Here is a 12625-nt window from a genome sequence, read left to right as displayed (position 1 = left end):
TTTGTTTGGTGTGTAAATTACCAGACTGCATTCTGCCCCTTCTTGTACCTGGTAACTGTAGTTCTGTTATTATTGAAAAATAATGCTGCACTGTTAATTACTTAATTACTTGGTGCATATTCTAAACTGTTAATAAAATAATCTTACCAAGTTGTTTTGTGTTGTTTTTAGCTCTAATATATACGTTTTATAGATTTTTTCATATTAACTGTTTAGCGCGATTTGTCTTAGTCCTTCCTGTGTCATGTGACCAATGTGGCGCTGCAGAGATCCGAGCGCTTCCCAGTGTAAATACTGTTGTTCAGCACATTGAGGAGCAGTAGTGCAGAACACAGACCAGAGGATGACTAATGTGTTAATAATCCTTATGGTACCAACTGGGTTTTTAGAATCCCTCCATTTGATAACACCATTAACTATACAGTCTCAGAACAGTCTCAGAACAGTCTCAGATAGTCTGAATGTAGTAAACTGCTCCAGTGGTGGATCAACACAAGTTCAAGATGAGGACCAAGCCCTCAGGTTCAGTAACCTCATGAATGTGAGAGGTCCGGCCTTCTGGGAAAAGCAGAGGCCCAAATATGTATTTGAGTAAAAGCAACGATGGTGAGTGAGATAGAAGGGAGGATTAACACCTGGTATCACGCATCATAATATCCCAGATTTCCCTCGATAAGCTGACAGCTGTATAGTATGAAGTGTGATGTGTTGCTCACTCTTCCTCCAGCGACAGTGAGGCTGCGCCGCACAGATGTCTTCTTGCCCCCGTAGCAACCGGTGTGAATCTGTGGTTCAAACTCACGTCAAATCTGAGCGCTGGTGGTAACAAGGGACGCTTGGCAGATATGTGATGAGGTCTTAATCTGCAGTGTTTGGGTGTCTCATGTCTGTTTTATCCCAGCGTATGTGTGTGTTTGTGTGTGTGTCTGTGTGTGTGTGTGTGTGCATTCTCATACCATAATGAAACGCATCATATGCTTCCTGCTTGGTTCCCTTGAATAAGTGCGTGTAATGTAATCCAATTAAGTCTGCCTTGGCACAACAAAGACAAGTTTAATGAACTGAGCTGGTTGCATGCACACACACACACACACACACACACACACAAACACACACAAACCCCATGACAGTTAAGGATCTGGAACATCTTGAACCGTGCATGAGCCGTTCATTGTGATAAATGATATATGTTTTTATGAACCCTTGAGAAAAGTTCAAAAAAATGTGTGTAATCCCATTTTTTACCACCAGAATAGAGACACTCGCACACTCACACGCACACACTCACAAACACACACATTTTCCCAGTGGACCTAATCTGCTAAACAATTAAGTAATTTAGACTGTTAAAAAGGAGGAGGAGGCGGGAGAGAGAGAGAGAGAGAAAACACACACACACACACACACACACACACACACGGACAGAGATATCAATAGACGTGACCAAGTGACAGTGACAGACAACATGACGCCTGCTTTTTATCATGTTGTCAAACTTCATCCCATTCATCATTTCTGTGTGCGTTCATTCTGCTATAAATAGAATAATCTATATGAGCTCCTTCCCATTAACGCAGGTGGGGTTGTGCTGACCACCTGCTACCCCCCCTCACACACACACACATGCGCACACACTTACGTACAGTGCTGAAGGCGGTGACAGAATGAGAGCACATTGAGGAAGAGTGGACTTAACGCACTAATTCTGCACCAACACCCTCCCACATACAGATAGGGGCATAGTTTCAGGACAGGAGACAGGGCTACATGAGCAGATGGAGAGAGGACAGCGGCTGCGTCCGTGCGCTGTGGGAAATAAAGTATGAGAACCTGTGAGATGAGCGTGCACAAATGAAGGAATTATCCCTTGACGCAGTGATAAAAAGTGATGTGAAGCTTCAGTCTGCTGCCTCTTACAACCAGTAGTGGAAATTGGGTCTTGAATCAGCACTGAATGCTGACCCAGGATAACTTGCGCTGACAAGACTATATTTAAGGGGAACCAATTAAGCTGTAGGCAATTAATGTATGTGTTACGGACCTATAAGAAATGGCTCGTGAGGCCCGGAACACATCAAATAAACGAATCAGAAACAACTGTTGCCATTAAATAATAACAAATGTTTATTGGCTGAAACAAATATTTAGAAAGGCAACAAACCAAAAGGGTTGGAGGTTCCCGGCCAAAACAAACAAAAGAGAGGGGAACACTGAGCCAGCCATCGGCCGTCGAAGTCAGTGTTCACCCCCGAACTAAGTCTGCCTAAATAGCCCACTACCTAAATGAAAGAAAAAGGTTATCCGAAAACAGGACTACCGGGAACCCCCGAACCAACTACCAACATAACAAAAGTATCAAAAGGACTTCTGGCATGGGGGAAAACGGAGCCTCGGTCTCCTCACCCGTTCACCTGCCTGGAAGAAGAGAGAGAGAGAAAGAAATTCACAGCCTCCTTAAGTCAGCTCCAGCTGACGAGGTGATGAGTCTCACCTGAGGACTGGCTGCGTGGAGAGAGAGAGAAAGGTGGAGAGAGGCACAAACACACACACATTCTCACACAGAGCCCCACCTCCTGGCCACACGTAACACCCCCACCCAGAGCTTGTGAATAGCCGGGGGCAAACGTGAAGACCAGGGAGGAAGGAAAAAAAAACACATTCACAAGACCTAACACCGTGACAACGTGTCGGCCAGGACGTTGTCCCGCCCCTTCACATGCCGAATGATCACGTTAAAGGACTGCAGGAAGAGCGCCCAGCGCATTAACCTCTGGTTAGTGTTCCGCATCTGATTCACAAAAACTAAAGGATTGTGGTCCGTATACACAACAGTTGGCGAACTCGCGGAACCCACATAAACTTCAAAGTGGCTCAGCGCCAGGACCAAGGCCAACGCCTCCTTCTCAATAGTAGAGTACACGCGCTGGTGTTTGTTGAACTTCTTGGAGAAGTAAGAGACGGGATGTTCAACCCCGTCCCCCCCCTCCTGAAGCAGAACAGCACCAGCACCCGCATCACTGGCATCAACAGACAGTTTAAATGGACGATCAAACACAGGGGCACACAGGACTGGGGCCGTAGTCAACAAAGCCTTAATACAGTCAAAAGCATGCTGACAGCCCTCAGTCCAGCGAAAACACCTCTTCGGGCTCAACAAGTCAGTGAGGGAAGCAGCTACCGCAGAAAAGTTCTTACAAAAACTACGGTAGTAGCCCGCCATCCCCAGAAACCGGCGCAATTCCCGCCGTGAACGAGGGACAGGGAAAGAAAGAATAGCCTCCACCTTGGAGTGCACCGGCCTGACTTGGCCCCGACCAACCACTTTGCCCAAATAGGTCACTGTCGCCTGGCCAAACTCGCACTTAACAAGGTTTAAAGTAAGATTGGCGTCACGCAAACGCCCAAACACAGAATACAGCTGCTGAATGTGCTCGTCCCAGGACCCAGAATACACAACAATGTCGTCCAAATATGCCTCACAACCAGAAAGACCAGACAACACAATATTCACCAGCCGCTGAAAAGTTGCTGGCGCATTACGCATGCCAAACGGCATCACAGTGTACTGAAGGAAAGCGTCTGGAGTCACAAAAGCAGAAATTTCTTTCGCCCGAGGAGTCAGTGGCACCTGCCAATATCCCTTTAACAGGTCAAGTTTGGTTACATACTTGGCACCGCCAACATTATCCACACAATCCTCAACTCGGGGAAGAGGATAACAATCAGGCCTAGTGACTCCATTCACTTTCCTATAGTCTGTACAGAACCGGTCTGAACCATCAGATTTCATAGCCAGCAGACAGGGAGAACTCCAGGGACTACAGCTGGGTTCAGCAATACCGTGGCCCAACATGTAGTCCACCTGCTTCTGCAAGCGTGCACGTTTTTCTGGATTAACTCTGTAGGCATGTTGTTTAATCGGAAACGAATCTCCTACTTCAACATCATGTTGCAGCACCTGGGTCTGAGAGGGCACATCAGAGAACAGTGACATATGTGAACCAATCAAACGGACCACATCCTCACCCTGAGACGGAGGCAGATGCGAAACACAACCATCAAGATTAACCAGCAGTTCAGAGTTCTTCAAACGCCCATGAACAACAGCACTGGACAAGGCAACGACATCACCATCAAAATCCAACTCCTCAGACTCCGGCAAATCGGCACCGGACAGCGCCACAGCCGCCTCACCCTGATCAATCACTTCAGCACCGGACAGCGCCACAGCCGCCTCACCCTGATCAATCACTTCAGCACCGGACAGCGCCACAACAGATTTCAATACAACAGGGGAGGGTGAAACAGACCCTCGCTCCAGATAGGGCTTCAACATGTTGATATGACAAAGCCGACTTCGCCTCCTGCGGTCCGGGGTCGCGACCACATAGTCACGAGCGCCAACCTTCTCCCGGACAACATATGGCCCACTGTAACGTGCCTGTAACGATGAGCCAGGAATGGGCAACAGCACCAACACTTTGTCCCCTGGGCTGAAGCTACGGCTCTGCGCATCTTTGTCGAACCAACGCTTCATCTTGCCCTGGGCAACAACCATGCTCTGTTTAGCCAGCTCACAAGCACGATGAAGTTTTGAACGAAAATCACACACATAGTCCAGCAGATTCTGTGGTTCTGCACTACCAACCCATTTTTCATGTAGCAATTTAAGCGGACCGCGCACCGTATGGGCAAACACAAGCTCAGCAGGACTGAAACCCAGCGACTCCTGTACCACCTCACGCACAGCAAAGAGAAGCAGGTGGACACCCTCATCCCAATCCTTACCATACTCGAGGCAGTAAGTGCGCAGCATAGATTTTAGGGTCTGGTGAAACCGCTCAAGCGCACCCTGACTCTCTGGATGGTACGCGCTGGAATGACAATGAGAAATGTCAAGCTGCTTCACCACCTGTGCAAAAACCTTAGACATAAAATTCGACCCCTGGTCCGTCTGCACCACCCGTGGCAAACCAAACAAGGAAAAAAACTTAGTCAACGCTTTAATGACTGCAGGGGCGGTGATCCTCCGCAGAGGAATAGCCTCAGGAAAACGAGTGTTAACGCACATAATGGTCAGGAGAAACTGATGACCCGCCTTTGTACGGGGAAGAGGCCCTACACAGTCTACGATAACATGTTCGAAAGGCTCCCCTACAACAGGAATCGGATAGAGTGGAAACGAGGGAATGGTTTGATTGGGCTTACCAGAGAGTTGACAGACATGGCAGGTCCTACAGTGCTGACGCACATCGGCTTTAAGACCCGGCCAAAAAAAACAACGCAACACTCTATCATATGTCTTATTTACCCCAAGATGGCCAGCCAGAGGATTATCATGGGCCAGCTTCAAAACTTCTGGTCGAAACAGCTGTGGAACTACAACTTGCTTCACAACCCCCCAATCCTCTTGAAAACCCAAACGTGGTGGCAGCCACGCACGCATCAGCACCCCGTCCTTCAAGAAATACCTGGGAGACCCACCCCCATCATCATCATTCAAACCCACAGCCGCAAAAAGAGAAACCAGCGTGGGATCACGCTGCTGTTCGATAATAAGCTGTTCACGTGACATGGACAATTTAACATCTGAACTGTCCAATATAGAAAGGGGAGATGGCGGGGGAAAAGAAACCGGGCCTGGGGAGGGAAGAGAAACCGGGTCTGGGGAAGGAAGAGAAACCGGGTCTGGGGAGGGAAGGGCTGGTAACACTGACGAACCGTCCCCAGCCATAAAACTGTCACTCAATTCTACTTCCTCATCACCGGACTCAGGCTGCAGCTGACGTTGCTTTGCTGCCATGGCACGGGTAATGGCGCAGACAGAAAACACCCCTGGGAACTTTCTCACCAACTCATCTGAACATCCAGACCGGGGAACAGCTGTTACTTCAGGATTAAGCAGGACCTTCCCCCCCGCTAAATCGTTCCCCAGGATGAAAGACACCCCCCCGACAGGAAACTCATCACTGACACCTACAATAACAGGTCCCGTAACCAACTCCGAGTCCAGGTGAATGGTGTGCAAAGGAATCCCCACAAACTGCATCCCAAACCCACGGACTAACGCAGCCGAGTCGGTTGAAGATTTCTCAGACAGAGGCAACACTCCACTCAAAATGACCGACTGAGAGGCTGCACTGTCCCTCAGAATAACGACAGGGACTTTCGGGCCTCCCGCAGTCAGCGAGACCGCCCCCTTCATGACGAAAGGCAAAAACACACCATCAAGCTCCGGAGACTGCCCAGGATGAGAGCGTGAGAGAGATGAACTGGGAGCACTAGGAGACTGACTCAATGAGCTTTCGGTTTTTAACAAATTAACAGCTGTAGGAGGCTTGTCCCTTTTGTTCAAAGCAAAACAGTAATTAACTGTATGGCCACGCTTCTTGCAAAAGGAACAAACCCTGTCACTCTCCTTACCCCCTCCACTCTCCCTACGCGTCACAGGGGGCCTGGGCGCAGAGAAGCTGCGACCCAGGGAGGACTGTGGCTTATCATAACTGTCCCTATGAGTCAAAACGTATTCATCAGCAAGTACCGCAGCCCTAGAAATTTCTAGCACGTTACGGTCATTAATGTGTGTCACAATTCGTTCAGGCAAACAATTCTTAAAGTCTTCCAGCAACATCAACTCACGCAAGCCAGCGAAATCAGAAACCTTCATAGAGCGACACCAACGATCAAATAACACTCCCTTCTCATGACCAAACTCCACGTATGTCTTCTCATACGACTTCTTGAGACGACGGTACCTCTGGCGATATGCCTCGGGCACTAACTCGTAGGCCCTCAGCACCGCCTCTTTGACATGATCATAATTCAGGCTCAAACCAGACTCCAAAGACGCGTAGGCATCCTGGGCCTTTCCCGTGAACACACATTGTAAAAGCAACGGCCAAAACTGCCTAGGCCACTCCAGGGTCTTAGCTACACGTTCAAACAGGGTGAAATATTTGTCAACATCTTTATCATTAAAAGACGGAACGAAACGGATGCATCTACCTATATCAAAACTACTGGCGGCAGGAGGGGGAGGAGAAGGAGATGCATGCTGTAACTCCAGCTCCTTCAGATGCACCTGCCTCTTTGTCTCTTCCTCCAGCTTCCGCACCTCCAGTTCACCCAACAGCTCCTTCTCCCTCAGATCCAGACGGCGCAACTCAATCTGCAGCTCCAATCCCCTGAGACGAGCCGCTTCATCCACATCTGACCGTGACTCCACCCCCTTCATGACCGCTTCACTCAAAAGACCCTCTTTATATAACACAGACAGCAGCTCAGTTCTTATAGCCTGCTTCTTCATCTGCTTAGTCACCGTAACTTTAAGAAAACTGGCCAGAGAAATTAACTGCTCTTTAGTGCAAGAACAGAACTGCTCCATCGTCGGATGAGCAACAAACTCCTCAGCACTAAACGCCATGACGAGACTGGCCACACTGATCAGACCAGGGCGAGAGGAAAAAAAAAACAAAAAAAACAGACCACTCACCAACCTACTCCCTCAAAAATACCACCCAAGAGGGCAAAACACAGCAGCACCTAAAAGAAAACCATGGTGCACAAACGTGCCGGCCGAAAAAACACTGGCAACCACACTAGGAAGTCCAAGCCAACAAACTCTGTCAGTGACGACCAAGTCACACCACAAAATCAACTAGACACGGCCTATCACAATAGACACGGCACTCACAGTTGGAATCAACAGAAACACTGAAGACCCAACATGTGATCCCGGACGAGCCCCCAAATATGTTACGGACCTATAAGAAATGGCTCGTGAGGCCCGGAACACATCAAATAAACGAATCAGAAACAACTGTTGCCATTAAATAATAACAAATGTTTATTGGCTGAAACAAATATTTAGAAAGGCAACAAACCAAAAGGGTTGGAGGTTCCCGGCCAAAACAAACAAAAGAGAGGGGAACACTGAGCCAGCCATCGGCCGTCGAAGTCAGTGTTCACCCCCGAACTAAGTCTGCCTAAATAGCCCACTACCTAAATGAAAGAAAAAGGTTATCCGAAAACAGGACTACCGGGAACCCCCGAACCAACTACCAACATAACAAAAGTATCAAAAGGACTTCTGGCATGGGGGAAAACGGAGCCTCGGTCTCCTCACCCGTTCACCTGCCTGGAAGAAGAGAGAGAGAGAAAGAAATTCACAGCCTCCTTAAGTCAGCTCCAGCTGACGAGGTGATGAGTCTCACCTGAGGACTGGCTGCGTGGAGAGAGAGAGAAAGGTGGAGAGAGGCACAAACACACACACATTCTCACACAGAGCCCCACCTCCTGGCCACACGTAACAGCCACTAGGGGGTAGTTGACCAAACCGAACGGAGAGCAGCTGTGTCTCAATGAAGGGGCCGCATCCCTCAGAGGTCAAGACTGAGAAGGCCAAACTGAAATGAGGAGGTCTGGTCTACAGAGGCGTTCTGTGATCGCCTCTACATCGAGTGGCACCCATGAGGACATTTCAATGCCCCTTGGGGTTAATTAATATAGCGGGATACTCAAGCATTGGACATCTCATCCCTTGTGAGTGGAATCACCTCTCTGAAAAAACAGTTAATCACCGGAGTGCAGTGAAACCTGGGAGATGTGGCCAGAGAAGGATCTACTGGGGATAGAAGGACACACTTGACATCCGCAGTTGAAGGAGCCTTTCTAACGGAACAGTCCAGTCACACCGCTGATATACAATCGATCTTCTACGCAGCACGAAGGATGCAGCCCCTGAATTGAGACACAGCTAATCTGACATACTGTATTACCTCTGTTTTGGTCTCCACCAACCACCGGGAAAATATCGGACTCTTTTTATCTTTTATTTCTTTACCATAATTGTTTTGCCTTTGGCACCTTGATTGAACTAGATTGAAAAAAGAAAACAACCAAAAATTAGCCAAAAATGATTTATTGGTCACAGTAATTTCTGATAATAAACACCTGACTACAGTGACGAGTTGTTTTAACAGAAAAACACTTGATCTGCAAAGTGACTGCACCGACCTGATCTGTGGCTGAGACCACAGACGTTTACGTGTTTATAGCTACTTTGCACACATGCCTATTATGATGCAGATTTCCTCTAAAAAAAATTGCATCAATAATCATTTGAATAATTACGATGTATGATGCTGACAGGCCCGCTAAGTGAAATCTGCAGCTTGCAGTATGAAATCAGGAAGAACAGATAATTGTAATTACATTCACAGTTTCTGTAAACCAGTAAATTCCGAAAAACCACCATGAAGACCAGCATGTAGACCAGCCTATCAGTGCCTTGCTCATATGGGAAATCAACAGTGATGGAAATCAATCCTGTCACATGGATTCGCTGAAGCTCAAAAAAGGTCAAAACATAGGGGTATTTCCCACATTGATGAGAGAAAAGTGGGCTTCATCCTCATCTAACTGGGTTCAACAGTGATTAAAACACACAGACCACCCAGATGAGCAGCAATCAAGGTGGGAAGGTGGGAGAGAGAAGATGGAGAGAGAAAGGGGGAGGATCAGCCTCTAACGTGAACCCCAGACTCCTCATTTAAAACATGCACTGTGGGATTCGTTAAGTATGACGCGGTGGTTTAAAGCGTGTGTTGTAGACTTTCCCTGGTGTGCATGGAATCCATTGACAGAGTATCTGAGAATTGACAAACTGCCAAACCAGTCAGGCTTTTAACGATGTTTGATTGCTGTTGTTAGGGGGATTCTTTCACAAGGCTCGTTAAAAGGCCATTTGCTGCAGGACCAAATCTTGCGGAGTGAAGGATCATTGTGTTTGAAGACTCCCTGGATAACGACCAGAGTCTCACAGCATCTGTCAATACTGTTGTTGGATATGTCTCCGCATTGAAGCCGGTGATACAACTGCATGCGTCTTAATAACTACTATAAAGGGAAAATGACAAATATATGAATCGCTTTAGACTGTTATAAAAGCCTATCAACCCTAACCACCTGACATCTGCATTATGTTAACATTCTAATTATGTTGGTGTTTGAAGTGCTTTGAACCTGAAGGTCAGAAACTCCCAAGAGGTGGCAAGATAAATCTGAAGGGTCAGGTATCAGGAGGGTTCTCCAATGTACAGTGTCTTTGATCATTATTAAAAGAGCTATAAAAACAAAATACATTCATCATCCTCATCATCATCATCATCATCATCATCATCATCATCATCATCATCATCATCATCATCATCATCATCATCATCATCATCATCATCATCATCATCTATTTATAACCTTGGGAGACACATTGAGATAGAGCGCTCGTTTTCAATCTAGTCAAGGTACAGCAATGCAACAAATTTCATTTCAAACAGCAATACAATAATACATGGTTTATACCTGTTAAAATAGGTCAAAAATAAATTAAAAGTAACAATGTTACAAAAAAAGTAAAGAATTTAATAACAATCTAATGGGCAGTAAACTTAAAAGCAGCGACTGTTACAATCAATAGTGTTGTCAACCAGTACTCGGAAATGATTATTATTAATCATTCTAAATAGATTTTATTGATCCATTATTTGTCACTTGATAATGGAGTGTTGCCTATGTGCACATCCAGTGGACTCGGAGCGATGGCAGCTTTCATTTTGAGTCCAACACTTTCTCCTTCCACCTGCTAACTGCTCCACTCTGTTCGGTAACTTTGTTTTGGAGCAGTTATTGTCGTGGAGCCAGTGTACGGTCAGGCTTTTAAGGCTTTTTTCCCTGAAACCATCTGCTGGAAACATCGCTATTTGTCAGATAGGCCCCAATTTTTAGCTCCCTGTATGATGCAGTGGCTGCTAACACATGGAGCGCCACAGGGGACTGTCCTGTCTCCATTTGTCTACTCCCTCTGTTTGCCTCACATTTCCAGTACACACCAACTCTGAACCACCGGCAGAGGTGTGTTCGAGATGGGCAGGAAGCAGAAAGAATGTTTCCTAAATTAAAGTCAGTATCATGGCGGGTGCAGAGGTGGGAGATGGGGGGCTAATACTTGGCTGTGTCAAAATCCCAATACTCCATCCTGTCATCCATCACAGACAGCCACTACACCCCTGAGATAATAAACCTTTGACCCCCATCTTTTCCCTCTAAATCATGAAGGCAGAACAAAGACAACTGGTGACTTTACACTTTTGGACTTTTCACCTTTAGAATGATTATTTAGTTGTTGGGCAACTACATTGTTTAAATGTTACCATATTCTTTTGTATTTTATGATGCAAGATTCCTGAGTTCAAACCTTCAAACAACAGATTGCGGAAGCATCAATGACGTAAGTTTAAGATAAACTAATTCAGTATTGCTATATATTAGTTTGATCTAGATTTTTTTATGTTTTTGTTATAAACATCCACCATCCATCCTGTCACCATTTCTACCTTGACTGCAATAAAAACATTGGAACGACTTCCCGGATCCTGTGTTCAAAATCACCTCAACACAAACAGCGTAGTTTTTTAAAGAAGCTAGGACTGGAGGACCAAGACTGAAGTACAGGAAACGGATGAGCACATTTCACTTCCTGAGGACGCTCAGATCTTTGCAATGCAGAAAGTGAGTGAGAGTCATCTGATGTGCTGTGGTCTGTGGGGGGGAGCAGCATCAGATGACGGCAGAGACAAGTGGAATGTCTGTCAGCAGAGCACAGACCTGCACCAAGGTCCAACAATCCTACACATGACACACAATCCCATTTAAGCTCTGATTGTTATAATGAAAATAATAATATTAATAATAATAATAGGTATATAAAAGAAAAAAGGAAATGGTCTAGTAACTTAAATTATTTTTTGGTCATAAAAAATTGTTAAAGTGGATGTCAAAAATCGAGGATCCAAAACTTCCATTTTAACTTTCTTCCTTCCTTTCAAACGTCCTTCATTCCTCCCTTCCTTTCAAACTTGCTTTCAATCTTCCTACCTTCCAAATGTCCGTCCTTCCTTTGAAACTTCCTTCCCTCCAAAACAACGGGTTAAAAGGATCGATAGCGCTGAGGGAAACTGTTCATCCAGGTGATAATCATCTGTGACTTGGTCACCAAGAGCAACACCCTTCACATGACACGTCTTCCATTGATCCAGAATGAATGTGAAGCGAACCATTGAACATTTCACGGCTCATAATCACAAACTGTGACGACGAGGATCACAAGTATGGATTTCTTCATTTTAAATGTCACAAGCCAAAAGGGTCGAGGACAACCATAATGTAGAATCATCGATTAAAAATGTGTTTGTTTACATTTGTGTTATATACCTTTAAATAACCAGGAATTTTTCACTAATTTCACAAATTTCTTTCACTCCTCTGTTCTTTTTCTATGTGAAAATCGAACAAGGCGTGGACGCAGAAAATCACAGACTTGGGAAAGACTTGTCCGTTCAGCTGTGGGTGAAGCTCTCCTCTGGAAGCCGTCCACGCTGGCCCGGTCCATCAGGTTGTTCAGCTGGCACTGCTCAAACTGAGGCAAGCTGTGTGTGTACTGGTCAAATTCCTCTCCAGCCTGGTTATTATGGACAGATTTCTGTTTGTTTGCTGTGAAATGCGACAGTTCTCCCGGAAACTGGCCTGGCTCAACTGGTCGACAGTGTTATAAAGATAAGATCCTTACTTT

This window comes from Limanda limanda, chromosome 19 (assembly GCF_963576545.1).
Source record: "Limanda limanda chromosome 19, fLimLim1.1, whole genome shotgun sequence".
In the NCBI taxonomy this organism is placed as follows: Eukaryota; Metazoa; Chordata; class Actinopteri; order Pleuronectiformes; family Pleuronectidae; genus Limanda; species Limanda limanda.
The sequence above is the reverse complement of the archived record's forward strand: the minus strand, read 5'-3'. Positions refer to the sequence as shown.